The following is a 12,129-nucleotide window of genomic DNA, read 5'->3' as shown; positions in this document are numbered from 1 at the left end:
CAGAAGCCCCGTCACAGATGAGAAGCTGGAGGCTGTAACGGAGTTTACACAGATCACAGCCAGGATGAAAACGGCACAAGGTAGGGGTGTCAGGGCGGTCAGCTCACGCTGCCGCCCTGCTGTGTGTGAAAGTGTTAACTGTACCCGCCGCTAAGCACCGCTGAAGGGGTCCTGCTAAACTATGCACAGAGCGGCCGCACGTCACTCAGACGCCGGCCGCTCTCACTGTGCTGATGACCGGAGAGACTCCGTGTGCTGAATACGCGCAGAGCGGCCGCACGTCACTCAGACGCCGGCCGCTCTCACTGCGCTAATGCCCGGCACCACTACACGCCGCACAGAGACTGCCGAGACTTTAACACTGCCGAGACTTTCCTGTATGCTAAAGAGCGGCCGCACGTCACTCACGGACGCCGGCCGCTCTTTCAATGACACACTGCACGCTGCTGGCCGGACACAGAAGACTGTGTACTACGCCGCCCGCTCGTCCGGACGGCTCCCCGGCGCTATATACAGCGCTCTTCTGCTATCGCTCTCCTGCTCTCCCTGCACCTCGAACCCCGTACGCTGCAGGTACCATGGGGAGACAGGGGGGGGGAGGGGGAGTAATGCCCATAGCAGCAGCAAAGGCTGCATGGGTTTAAAATAAGCAGCGCAGCGTTTTAAACAGAATCAGAAGCTATATTATCAGTATAAAACTGTAGATATAAGATCAGTGGGAACTGTGATTATATGTTCAGCACATTTTATATATCTAATATATAATGAAGCTTGTTGCTGCCAGACTGTGTCTAATATCAGTATGAAACTGTGATTATATGTTAAGCAGTTTATATATATAATATATATATATGAGGCTTTGGTTGGCAATAGGCTATCAGTGGCATAATCTATTGCAGGTTTAACCATGTTTTCTGTTAATTTCTATAAGACATTCACTGCAGGCAGTGTTCATATTAATGAAGGCTAACTAAATACATGTATTTTACTGTATCCTACACCTGTGTTATCACTGTATAATCTGTATAATAGGCTATTAAGTCTATATTAAAAATGCAGCAGGTAACCTGTACTGTGATTTTATGTGAAAACATGGCATGACGGCCATTTTAATCATTGCTGTTTTTCCAGTTATAATTCCAGAACATTCCGGCAATACACCTCTACTCCACAAGGAGGCGCAGGGGTGTTAGTGGGAATTTTTAGTTTAGGATAATTCTAGAACATTCCTGCCCTACATCTTTAAGCCACCAGAAGGCGCAGGGGTGTTAGTAGGAATTTGGTTCGGGTTTCATGCCCATGTGAAATGCTTTTCACATAAGGAACACTTTAGTTCCTAATAAATATGCTGTTCAGCAATAACATATATATATAGATATATATGCCATATAATAAATTTATTAAGTCGTGCAAGTGTCTGTCTGTTGCCTATTAAGATGTCTGTCTACATAGCGAATAAGGCTCTAGTGCAGACTAAAAATGTTAACATTGGCAATTCAAATTAAAACAGCGGTAATCGGAGTCTCGGAATAACTCCGCCAGCGCTAACAAAAGACAATCTTTCCAAAGGGACAATTTTCCTTTGGGTACCAGAGGGTTTATTTCACTGGTCTTATAATTTAATGCACGATTCTATGTCAAATCTCACACCGATAACTACGAGTGAGAAGGGTACATTAGTCCAGCACTCAGATAGTGCGGGGTTTTGGACAACCATACAGACGCGATCCGCCATTGGTATATGCGTTTCTGTCAAACATTATAAAAACCCCTAGATTCTATGTATGAAACCATGTCGATCACGGTTAAATAAGCTGCACAGTATATCTGTAAAGCTTCTGCTAACGCCGGTTATTTTCATTGTCGTTAGTTAAGCGCTAAAAGGCCAGAGCTTGTTTGCTCCTAAATATACTTGTAACGGCATTTTATCCCTTTTAGGATATTCTGACATTAGCGCATACAGTATACTTGTAACGGCGTTTTATTCCTGTATAAGAAACAGTCACGCCTTGTAACGACAAGACGTTACAGTCAACAAGCCAGTGGTTTGATGACCTCTTTTACAATTGTGGAAGTGCGTCTTTTCATGTTACCTTTGCGAGGTTTCATGACTTCAACTCATATATGTCTCAGCTATTTACAGCTTGGAGTACAAAACTGCTTCTGTCGAACGGTTTGGCAGGTTGTCATTTAGTCTTTGCTGGTTTATAAACCAGGCAATAGTACGCCAACAGAGTCAAAGTTACTTATTTCCCTCTGTTTGAGCAAAATCAAACAGCTCCGTTGCAATATCAATCAGCAAGTCATTTACTACAGTTAGAAAATGGCTTTTCTGCAGTGAGTTTTTTGCTTTTTCGAGCCACAAAATTGTATAATTGCATTTGATCTTCACAATGCGTATTTACCCAGTCCGGTTTCTTCATCACAGGTTATAGCGTTTGCAAATCGCCACAACCATTACCCATTTCCATTCTACCGTTGCTTATCGCTTCCGGTATTTACCAAAGTGATGTTGCAATGATAGCTCATCTCACATAAGAACTATGTATCAACAAAGTCCTCTATCTTGCGCTACTAAGATATACTGCGGTAGCAGATTAAGTTCGAAAACAATCACATCTAAGTCTGTCTAAACGATATCAATTCCGAAGTAAGATTATAAATACGGTAAATCAAATACTTTTACCTACTACACCAGCAACAACAAAAGTACACGCACACTAGCGGTATATTGCTGTATTCACTTATTAAGAATAAAGATGTGTTTTCAGTTAGTTCGCCACCCTTCACTCGCGTTTCCCACAAAGGGACAAGGGTGCGTATACTCTGGAATGCAAGGATGCGTATAATCTGGACAACAGTCACAGAGAGTCAGGATTTGTATTTAAATTCAACGCAAAGGTTCTAAAACACGACACATTGCTGTCGATAAATGTACTAGAACTCTGTGCATTTTACAATGCAATAGATAAATGTCCTAGAACTCTGTGCATTTTACAATGCATTAAATGATTCGCTTTCAGTCGAACCAGAGATAGACTCTGGTTTCTCTTCAGAACGAATAAATCTTTCGCTTTTTACTAAAGATTTCTGTGGAGAGAAACAACCGTGAGTTTCATGTAATTTTGTTTTTCAGGCCTGGCTCACGCTGCCCTTAAGCAGTCAAACAAAGCAACGGCAGTTGCATACTCAACAACCAGTGAGAACCAAGAAGCCGCATGACAATGCGGCAGGTAACTCAAATCTTCAATGGCTCAGAACGCCATTATGTGAAAATGTCAAGACATCAATCCGTGAGTGGACATCTGTTAGACACACGATCTCACCCGTCAGGGTTTGGATCTTGAAAACTGGACATTAAATCCACAGGTGTTTCGTATGTGAGTCCACACAAGGAGGTTACCCTCAAGTATATCAGTATGTGTACATCACATTCATGGGGTCATTCAGCATCGTGTGTCTAGCTACACCATTTTCCGCTTCTCTCTTCGTTGCCAAAACGGATCAGAAGACAGTTCGTCACAGTCATACTGGTGGGATCTCATGGGTTTCAGAGAAGTTGCTTCTCGAATTTTCAAGGAATACTTGCACACGATCTGGGCCCGCTCATAATACGTCCAACCTGTTACATCAGGAAACGTTCTTTTACCCATAGTTACCTATGTACCTATTATCTATGTACCGCAGCTGCGGTTGACAGGGTGAGGGTTCAGACCGCCCTCTTAAAAAAATAGAGCGTTACTGTATCGGTTATACCAACCATGTTACGAAATAGTAAGCCGCTTAAGGCAGCTCATTATTAAAAAGATTTCGTGTGCTTACATAGGTTGTAAACCTCGGAAGTTTCCAACATCATCCTTCAAGTAACCGTATTCTGTTAAACGGAATGGGATGGAAAACTGCGGTCATCTGCACTAAGAGTGCAGGTATCTGTGTGGTAAACTTATTTTCAAAGCGTTTGCTCTATTTGCGTCTGTAAACATCTTTCTACAAGGTGTCACCAAAGTTCAGACTCTATTTATCCCACCTACAGCGCTAGGCGATTTGAGGTTGGGTTCAGATTTATGACAGTTTTCATATTTTGGAACCTTTTCAACAAAAGGGAATTAAGTTTTCATATTTTGGAACCCTTTCAAAAAATGGGGATTAAGTTTCTCACTTTGGAAAACATTTTTCTTCTAGCCTTGGCTTCGGCAATAGTGCTTCGACAAGGGGTTTGTTTTCAGATTTGGTTGCCTTGTATTACAAGCCACCGTATTTGAGTTTTCTCATGACAAAGCAGATCTTCGGACGAAATCCGCTTTCGTATTCTTCACATCAATATACCAATAGTGGTTCCTGTGTGGACACCACATTCTAAAATTCTGAATGTGGTACACGCGTTACGCGTTTATATATGTACCGAACGACTACAGTACGTGATATGAATACGTTGTTTGTTCTATATGATACTGCAAACTGGAGTTAGCCAGTTTCTCAGCAGACATTATCCAGTTGGATAATAATGACTACAAGTCAGGCTTACTTTAAGGCTAAGTTACAATCGCCTACGTCAGTAATAGTTCATCCCACAGGTTCTGTGGGAATGTCAGACCCAGCGGGTCGTGGAGCGTCTACGACGCGGCTACATAGCCTTCAGTGCACCACGTTTGTGCACTTTTACACGTTATGAATGGTGGCGCCGTCAGCATATAGCTTTGGCTGCCTACTGTTACAAGTATCAAACAGCTCTCCCGCCCACGAGGGAAGCTTTGGTACGTCCCAAGAGTACTCCAGTGACCCCTAGTGGATGATAAAGAAAATAGGATTTTGGTACTTACCAGGTAAATCCTTTTCTTTGAATCCATAGGGGGCACTGGACGCCCACCCAGAGCAGTTTTACCTGGGTTGTTTTAAGCTCAAGGGAGCTTACTGAACAAATTTTACTTGTGTGGTATTAAGCTCAAAGAAGCTTATGGTAACACATTTTCACCGATTGGCTCAAATTATAAAGTTCTATCGGTTAAGGTGTCAACTGTTTAGTTGACAATAAGGTGGTGTTAAGCTCAAAGGAGCTTATGGTAACACATTTTCACCGATTGGCTCAAATTATAAAGTTCTATCGGTTAAGGTGTCAACTGTTTAGTTGACAATAAGGTTACAGGTCAACTTTGTGGTTGTCTGTTATAGGGATTCTCCATTGTCAATCTCTCTATATCCTGTTCGCTCAGTAAAAAACACTGGCAAAGTACACTGAGGTACTTGGGGATATGGAGGGGGGGAGAGTCCTAAATTTAAATATTCAGTGCCTTTGTTCGGCTACGCCCGTCCATATCCCAAGAGTACTCCAGTGCCCCCTATGGATTCAAAGAAAAGGATTTACCTGGTAAGTACCAAAATCCTATTTTTTGTGCCCTGTCTCCTGCGGAGCCGCTATTCCCCATGGTCCTTTCAGGAACCCCAGCATCCACTACGGACTCCGAGAAATAGAATTATCGGTAAGTAAATTCTTATTTTCTCTAACGTCCTAGTGGATGCTGGGGACTCCGAAAGGACCATGGGGAATAGCGGCTCCGCAGGAGACTGGGCACAAAGTAAAAGCTTTAGGACTAGCTGGTGTGCACTGGCTCCTCCCCCTATGACCCTCCTCCAAGCCTCAGTTAGATTTTGTGCCCGAACGAGAAGGGTGCAATCTAGGTGGCTCTCCTGAGCTGCTTAGAGTAAAAGTTTAAATAGGTTTTTTATTTTCAGTGAGACCTGCTGGCAACAGGCTCACTGCATCGAGGGACTTAGGGGAGAGAAACGAACTCACCTGCGTGCAGAGTGGATTGGGTTTCTTAGGCTACTGGACATTAGCTCCAGAGGGACGATCACAGGCCCAGCCATGGATGGGTCCCGGAGCCGCGCCGCCGGCCCCCTTACAGATGCTGAAGCAAGAAGAGGTCCATAAATCGGCGGCAGAAGACTTTCCTGTCTTCATAAGGTAGCGCACAGCACTGCAGCTGTGCGCCATTGCTCTCAGCACACTTCACACTCCGGTCACTGAGGGTGCAGGACGCTGGGGGGGGGTGTCCTGGGAAGCAATGAATTTACCTTAGTTGGCGAAAAATACATCACATATAGCTCCTGGGCTATATGGATGTATTTAACCCCTGCCAGTTTTCCAGTAAAAAGCGGGAGAAGAGCCCGCCATGAAGGGGGCGGGGCCTATCTCCTCAGCACACAGCGCCATTTTTCCCACACAGCTCCGCTGGTAGGAAGGCTCCCAGAATCTCCCCTGCATCCTGCAACTACAGAAACAGGGTAAAAAAGAGAGGGGGGCACTTATTTGGCAAAATAACAGATATAAGCAGCTATAAGGGATAGACACTTATTGTAAGGTTGTCCCTATACATATATAGCGCTCTGGTGTGTGCTGGCAAACTCTCCCTCTGTCTCCCCAAAGGGCTAAGTGGGTCCTGTCCTCTATCAGAGCATTCCCTGTGTGTGTGCTGGGTGTCGGTACGTGTGTGTCGACATGTATGAGGAGGAAAATGATGTGGAGGCGGAGCAGAGTGTCTGTAACAGTGATGTCACCCCCTAGGGGGTCGACACCTGAGTGGATGTACTGTTGAAAATTACGTGACAGTGTCAGCTCTATATAAAAAAACAGTGGTTGACATGAGACAGCCGGCTACTCAGCTTGTGCCTGTCCAGACGTCTCATAGGCCGTCAGGCAGATGGCAGATACAGACGCCGACACGGATACTGACTCCTGTGTCGACGGTGAAGAGACAACCGTGATTTCCAGTAGGGCCACACGTTACATGATTGAGACAATGGAAAATGTTTTATACATTTCTGATAATACGAGTACCACCAAAAAAGGGGTATTATGTTCGGTGAGGGAAAAACTACCTGTAGTTTTCCTGAATCTGAGAAATAAAATGTGTGATGATGCGTGGGTTTCCCCCCGATAACCATTAATAATTTCTTAAAAAGTATTGGCTGCATACCCTTTCCCGCCAGAGGTTAGGATGCATTGGGAAACACCCCCTAGGGGGGATAAGGCGCTCACACGCTTGAAAGAACAAGGGCTCTACCCTCTCATGAGATGGCCGCCCTTAAGGATCCTGCTGATAGAAAGCAGGAGGGTATCCAAAAAAAGGTATTTACACACATACTGGTGTTATACTGCGACCAGCTATCGCCTCAGCCTGGAGGTGCAGTGCTGGGTTGGCATGGTCGGATTCCCTGACTGGAAATATTGATATCCTAGATAAGGATAGTATATTATTGCCTATAGAGCATTTAAAAGATGCATTTCTATATATGCATGATGCACAGCGGAATAATTGCCGACTGGCATCAAGTATAAGTGCGTTGTCCAATTCTACCAGTAAAATGGTCAGGTGATGCGGATTCCAAACGTCATTTGGAAGTATTGCCTTTGAAAGGGGACATTTGGGGTCGGTCTTTTAGACCTGGTGGCCACGGCAACAGCTGGGAAATCCACGTTTGTACCCCAGGTCGCCTCTCAAAATAAGACGCCGTATTATCAGGCGCAGTCCTTTGTTGGCAAGCGGACAAAAGGTTCCTCTTTTCTGCTCGTGACAGAGGGAGAGGAAAAAGGCTGCAGAGATCAGCCAGTTCCCAGGAACAGAAACCCTTTCCAGCCTCTGCCAAGCCCTCAGTATGACGCTATGGCTTTACAAGCTCAGGCACGGTGGGGGCCCGTTCTCAATGAATTTCAGTGGGCTCACTCGCAAGTAGACCCCTGGATCCTTCAGGTAATATCTCAGGGGTACATATTGGAATTCGAGACGTCTCCCCCTCGCCGTTTCCAAAAGTCGACTTTACCGACGTCTCCCTCGGACAGGGAGGCAGTTTTGGAAGCCATTCACAAGCTGTATTCCCAGCAGGTGATAATCAAGGTACCCCTCCTGCAACAGGGAACGGGGTATTATTCCACACTATTGTGGTACCGAAGCCAGACGGCTCGGTGAGACCGATTCTAAAATCTAAAATCTTTGAACACTTACATACAGAGGTTCAAATTCAAGATTGAGTCACTCAGAGCAGTGATTGCGAACCTGGAAGAAGGGGACTACATGATGTCTCGGGACATCAAGGATGCTTACCTTCATGTCAAAATTTACCCTCCTCACCAAGGGTACCTCAGGTTTATGGTACAGAACTGTCACTATCAGTTCAGACGCTGCCGTAGGGATGGTCCACGGCACCCCGGGTCTTTACCAAGGTAATGGCCGAAATGATGATGTTCCTTCGAAGGAAGGGAATTTTAGTTATCCCTTACTTGGACGATTCCCTGATAAGGGTAAGATCCAGGGAACAGTTGGAGGTCGGTGTAGCACTATCTCAGATAGTGTTTTGGCAGCACGATTGGATTCTCAATATTCCAAAATCGCAGCTGGTTCCGTCGACGTGTCTTCTGTTCCTAGGGATGATCCTGGACACAGTCCAGAAAGAAGGTGTTTCTCCCGGAGGAGAAAGCCAGGGAGTTATCCGAGCTAGTCAGGAACCTCCTCAAACCGAGCCAAGTCTCAGTGCATCAATGCACAGGGGTTCTGGTTAAAATGGGGGCTTCCTACGAAGCAATCCCATTTGGCAGATTCCACGCAAGAACTTTCCAGTGGGACCTGCTGGACAAATGGTCCGGGTAGCATCTTCAGATGCATCAGCGGATAACCCTGTCACCAAGGACAAGGGTGTCCCTCCTGTGGTGGTTGCAGAGTGCTCATCTTCTAGAGGGCCGCAGATTCGGCATTCAGGACTGGGTCCTGGTAACCACGGATGCCAGCCTGCGAGGCTGGGGAGCAGTCACACAGGGAAGGAATATCCAGGACTTATGGTCAAGCCTGGAGACATCACTTCACATAAATATCCTGAAGCTAAGGGACATTTACAATGCTCTAAGCTTAGCAAGACCTTTGCTTCAAGGACAGCCGGTGTTGATCCAGTCGGACAACATCACGGCAGTCACCCACGTAAACAGACAGGGTGGCACAAGAAGCAGAAGGGCAATGACAGAAGCTGCAAGGATTCTTCGCTGGGCGGAAAATCATGGGATAGCACTGTCAGCAGTATTCATTCCGGGAGTGGACAACTGGGAAGCAGACTTCCTCAGCACGACCTCCACCCGGGGAGAGTGGGGACTTCACCCAGAAGTCTTCCACAGGATTATAAACCGTTGGGAAAAACTCGACAGGTATTGCGCCAGGTCCAGGGACCCTCAGGCAATAGCTGTAGACGCTCTGGTAACACCGTGGGTGTACCAGTCAGGGTATGTGTTTCCTCCTCTGCCTCTCATACCCAAGGTACTGAGATTGATAAGATGGTGAGGAGTAAGCACTATATTCGTGGCTCCGGATTGGCCAAGAAGGACTTGGTAACCGGAACTTCAAGAGATGCTCACGGAGGATCCGTGGCCTCTACCTCTAAGAAGGGACCTGCTCCAGCAAGGACCCTGTCTGTTCCAAGACTTACCGCGGCTGCGTTTGACGGCATGGCGGTTGAACGCCGGATCCTGAAGGAAAAAGGGCATTCCGGATGAAGTCATCCCTATCCTGATCAAAGCCAGGAAGGATGTAACCGCAAAAACATTATCACCGCAATTGGCGAAAATATGTTGCGTGGTGCGAGGCCAGTAAGGCCCGACGGTGGAAATTCGACTGGGTCGATTCCTACATTTCCTGCAAACAGGAGTGTCTATGGGCCTGAAATTGGGGTCCATTAAGGTTCAAATTTCGGCCCTGTCAATTTTCTTCCAAAAAGAACTAGCTTCAGTCCCTGAAGTTCAGACGTTTGTAAAAGGGGTACTGCATATACAGCCTCCTTTTGTGCCTCCAGTGGCACTTGGGATCTCAATGTAGTTGTTTTTTTTTGGATTCCAAAAGTCACATTGGTTTGAACCACTTAAATCTGTGGAGTTAAAATATCTCACATGGAAAGTGGTCATGCTGTTGGCCCTGGCCTGGGCCAGGCGCGTGTCAGATTTGGCGGCTTTATCCTGTAAAAGCCCTTATCTGATTTTCCATTCGGACAGGGCGGAATTGAGGACTCGTCCTCAATTTCTCCCTAAGGTGTTTTCAGCATTTCACTTAAACCACCCTATTGTGGTGCCTGCGGCTACTAGGGACTTGGAGGATTCCAAGTTGCTGGACGTAGTCAGGGCCCTGAAAATATATGTTTCCAGGACGGCTGGAGTCAGAAAATCTGACTCGCTGTTTATCCTGTATGCACCCAACAAGCTGGGTGCTCCTGCTTCTAAGCAGACGATTGCTCGTTGGATTTGCAGTACAATTCAGCTTGCACATTCTGTGGCAGGCCTGCCACAGCCAAAATCTGTAAAAGCCCATTCCACACGGAAAGTGGGCTCATCTTGGGCGGCTGCCCGAGGGGTCTCGGCTTTACAACTTTGCCGAGCAGCTACTTGGTCAGGGGCAAACACGTTTGCTAAATTCTACAAATTTGATACCCTGGCTGAGGAGGACCTGGAGTTCTCTCATTCGGTGCTGCAGAGTCATCCGCACTCTCCCGCCCGTTTGGGAGCTTTGGTATAATCCCCATGGTCCTTTCGGAGTCCCCAGCATCCACTAGGACGTTAGAGAAAATAAGAATTTACTTACCGATAATTCTATTTCTCATAGTCCGTAGTGGATGCTGGGCGCCCATCCCAAGTGCGGATTGTCTGCATTACTTGTACATAGTTATTGTTACAAAAATCGGGTTATTGTTGTTGTGAACCATCTTTTCAGAGGCTCCTTCTGTTATCATGCTGTTAACTGGGTTCAGATCACAAGTTGTACGGTGTGATTGGTGTGGCTGGTAATGAGTCTTACCCGGGATTCAAAATCCTTCCTTATTGTGTACGCTCGTCCGGGCACAGTATCCTAACTGAGGCTTGGAGGAGGGTCATAGGGGGAGGAGCCAGTGCACACCAGCTAGTCCTAAAGCTTTTACTTTGTGCCCAGTCTCCTGCGGAGCCGCTATTCCCCATGGTCCTTTCGGAGTCCCCAGCATCCACTACGGACTATGAGAAATAGAATTATCGGTAAGTAAATTCTTATTTTTTTCAGCTTTCTGGGCGGGATTTCTAATTGGGCAGCTGGTGGGGGCTTGGAGCATTCAAACCTTCAGTTGCACACCACATGCCTTTGCCCATGTGGAGGAGTAGCAGTACCTACAGGTTCGCCATTGGGTCATTCTATGTCAAGTGGACCAGGGTCCCCCACTTGACTATCTCCTATTTTAATGAAATTTTGCATATAGGTTGGTATATATGTAGAACTAAATGTTGGTAAAGTTTCAGTACACCGTATGCAATAGTAATGTCGTTGTGTCCCTGGTAGTGAAGGTAGGTGAAACTCACCAACTCTGCGGTGCACAATCAGCAATGTTAAAGTAATTGCTGTGGCAGATCTATGAGAGCAAAAGTTGTGAAAATGCACTTGCTTAATAAACTTTTGATGCTGATTTCCAAAATCGCTGCCTGAAGGCTTACAAAAAAGTTTTTTTTTGACCGTATGAGGCCAAAATAGGCCAAAAAATTTGTTGTGTTAAATTTTTTATGGAATTCACCTGCCCATATCTCTAAAGAAAAACATTATTTTAGTATGACATTAGTATGGCTAACTATCCAAGTGAACACCATCACAATCATACAATAACAGACTTTAAAGTTACTTAGTTCGTGTGATAATTGCTTTCACAAAGTCTGTGTTAATTTGCCCGCCATCTTTGAAGTGGATCCAGTCTCTAGGTCGACAGTAACTAGGTCGTCAGGTTGTCTAGGTCGACATGTTCTAGGTCCTCAGGCCAAAAAGTCGACATTTTTTTTCTTTTCTTTTTTTTACCTTTTTCATACTTAACGATCCATGCAGACTACGATTGGAAATACCTGTGCCCAGCGGAGCGAGTCACCTTGCCCGAAGTTCGCTCACCATGCGAGGGGACACTGTGCTGTAATTGGGGTTTCCTTGTCACTGTACGGAGAAAACCACCCAACAAACATAAAAAACTCATGTCGACCTTTTGACCTGTCGACCTCGAAACCCTGTTGACCTAGTTACTGTCGACCTTGCATACCACACCCGTTTGAAGTCCAATAGCAAAAAAGAAGCATAACCGATTTTCATGAAACAACATTCA

General features: G+C 45.8%; 1 protein-coding gene and 1 pseudogene across 3 annotated transcripts in view; both read left to right on the top strand.

Moving 5' to 3' along the window:
* The window catches only part of SCAF8 (SR-related CTD associated factor 8), a 766,315-nt gene that overhangs the window by 485,273 nt on the left and 268,913 nt on the right, over nucleotides 1-12,129 (top strand). The window lies entirely within an intron of this gene.
* LOC134913503 (U5 spliceosomal RNA) lies at nucleotides 3,037-3,144 on the top strand (annotated as a pseudogene).

Source organism: Pseudophryne corroboree, chromosome 4 (assembly GCF_028390025.1).
Source record: "Pseudophryne corroboree isolate aPseCor3 chromosome 4, aPseCor3.hap2, whole genome shotgun sequence".
In the NCBI taxonomy this organism is placed as follows: Eukaryota; Metazoa; Chordata; class Amphibia; order Anura; family Myobatrachidae; genus Pseudophryne; species Pseudophryne corroboree.
Note: the sequence above shows the minus strand (reverse complement) of the source record. Positions and strands in the feature narration are given on the sequence as shown.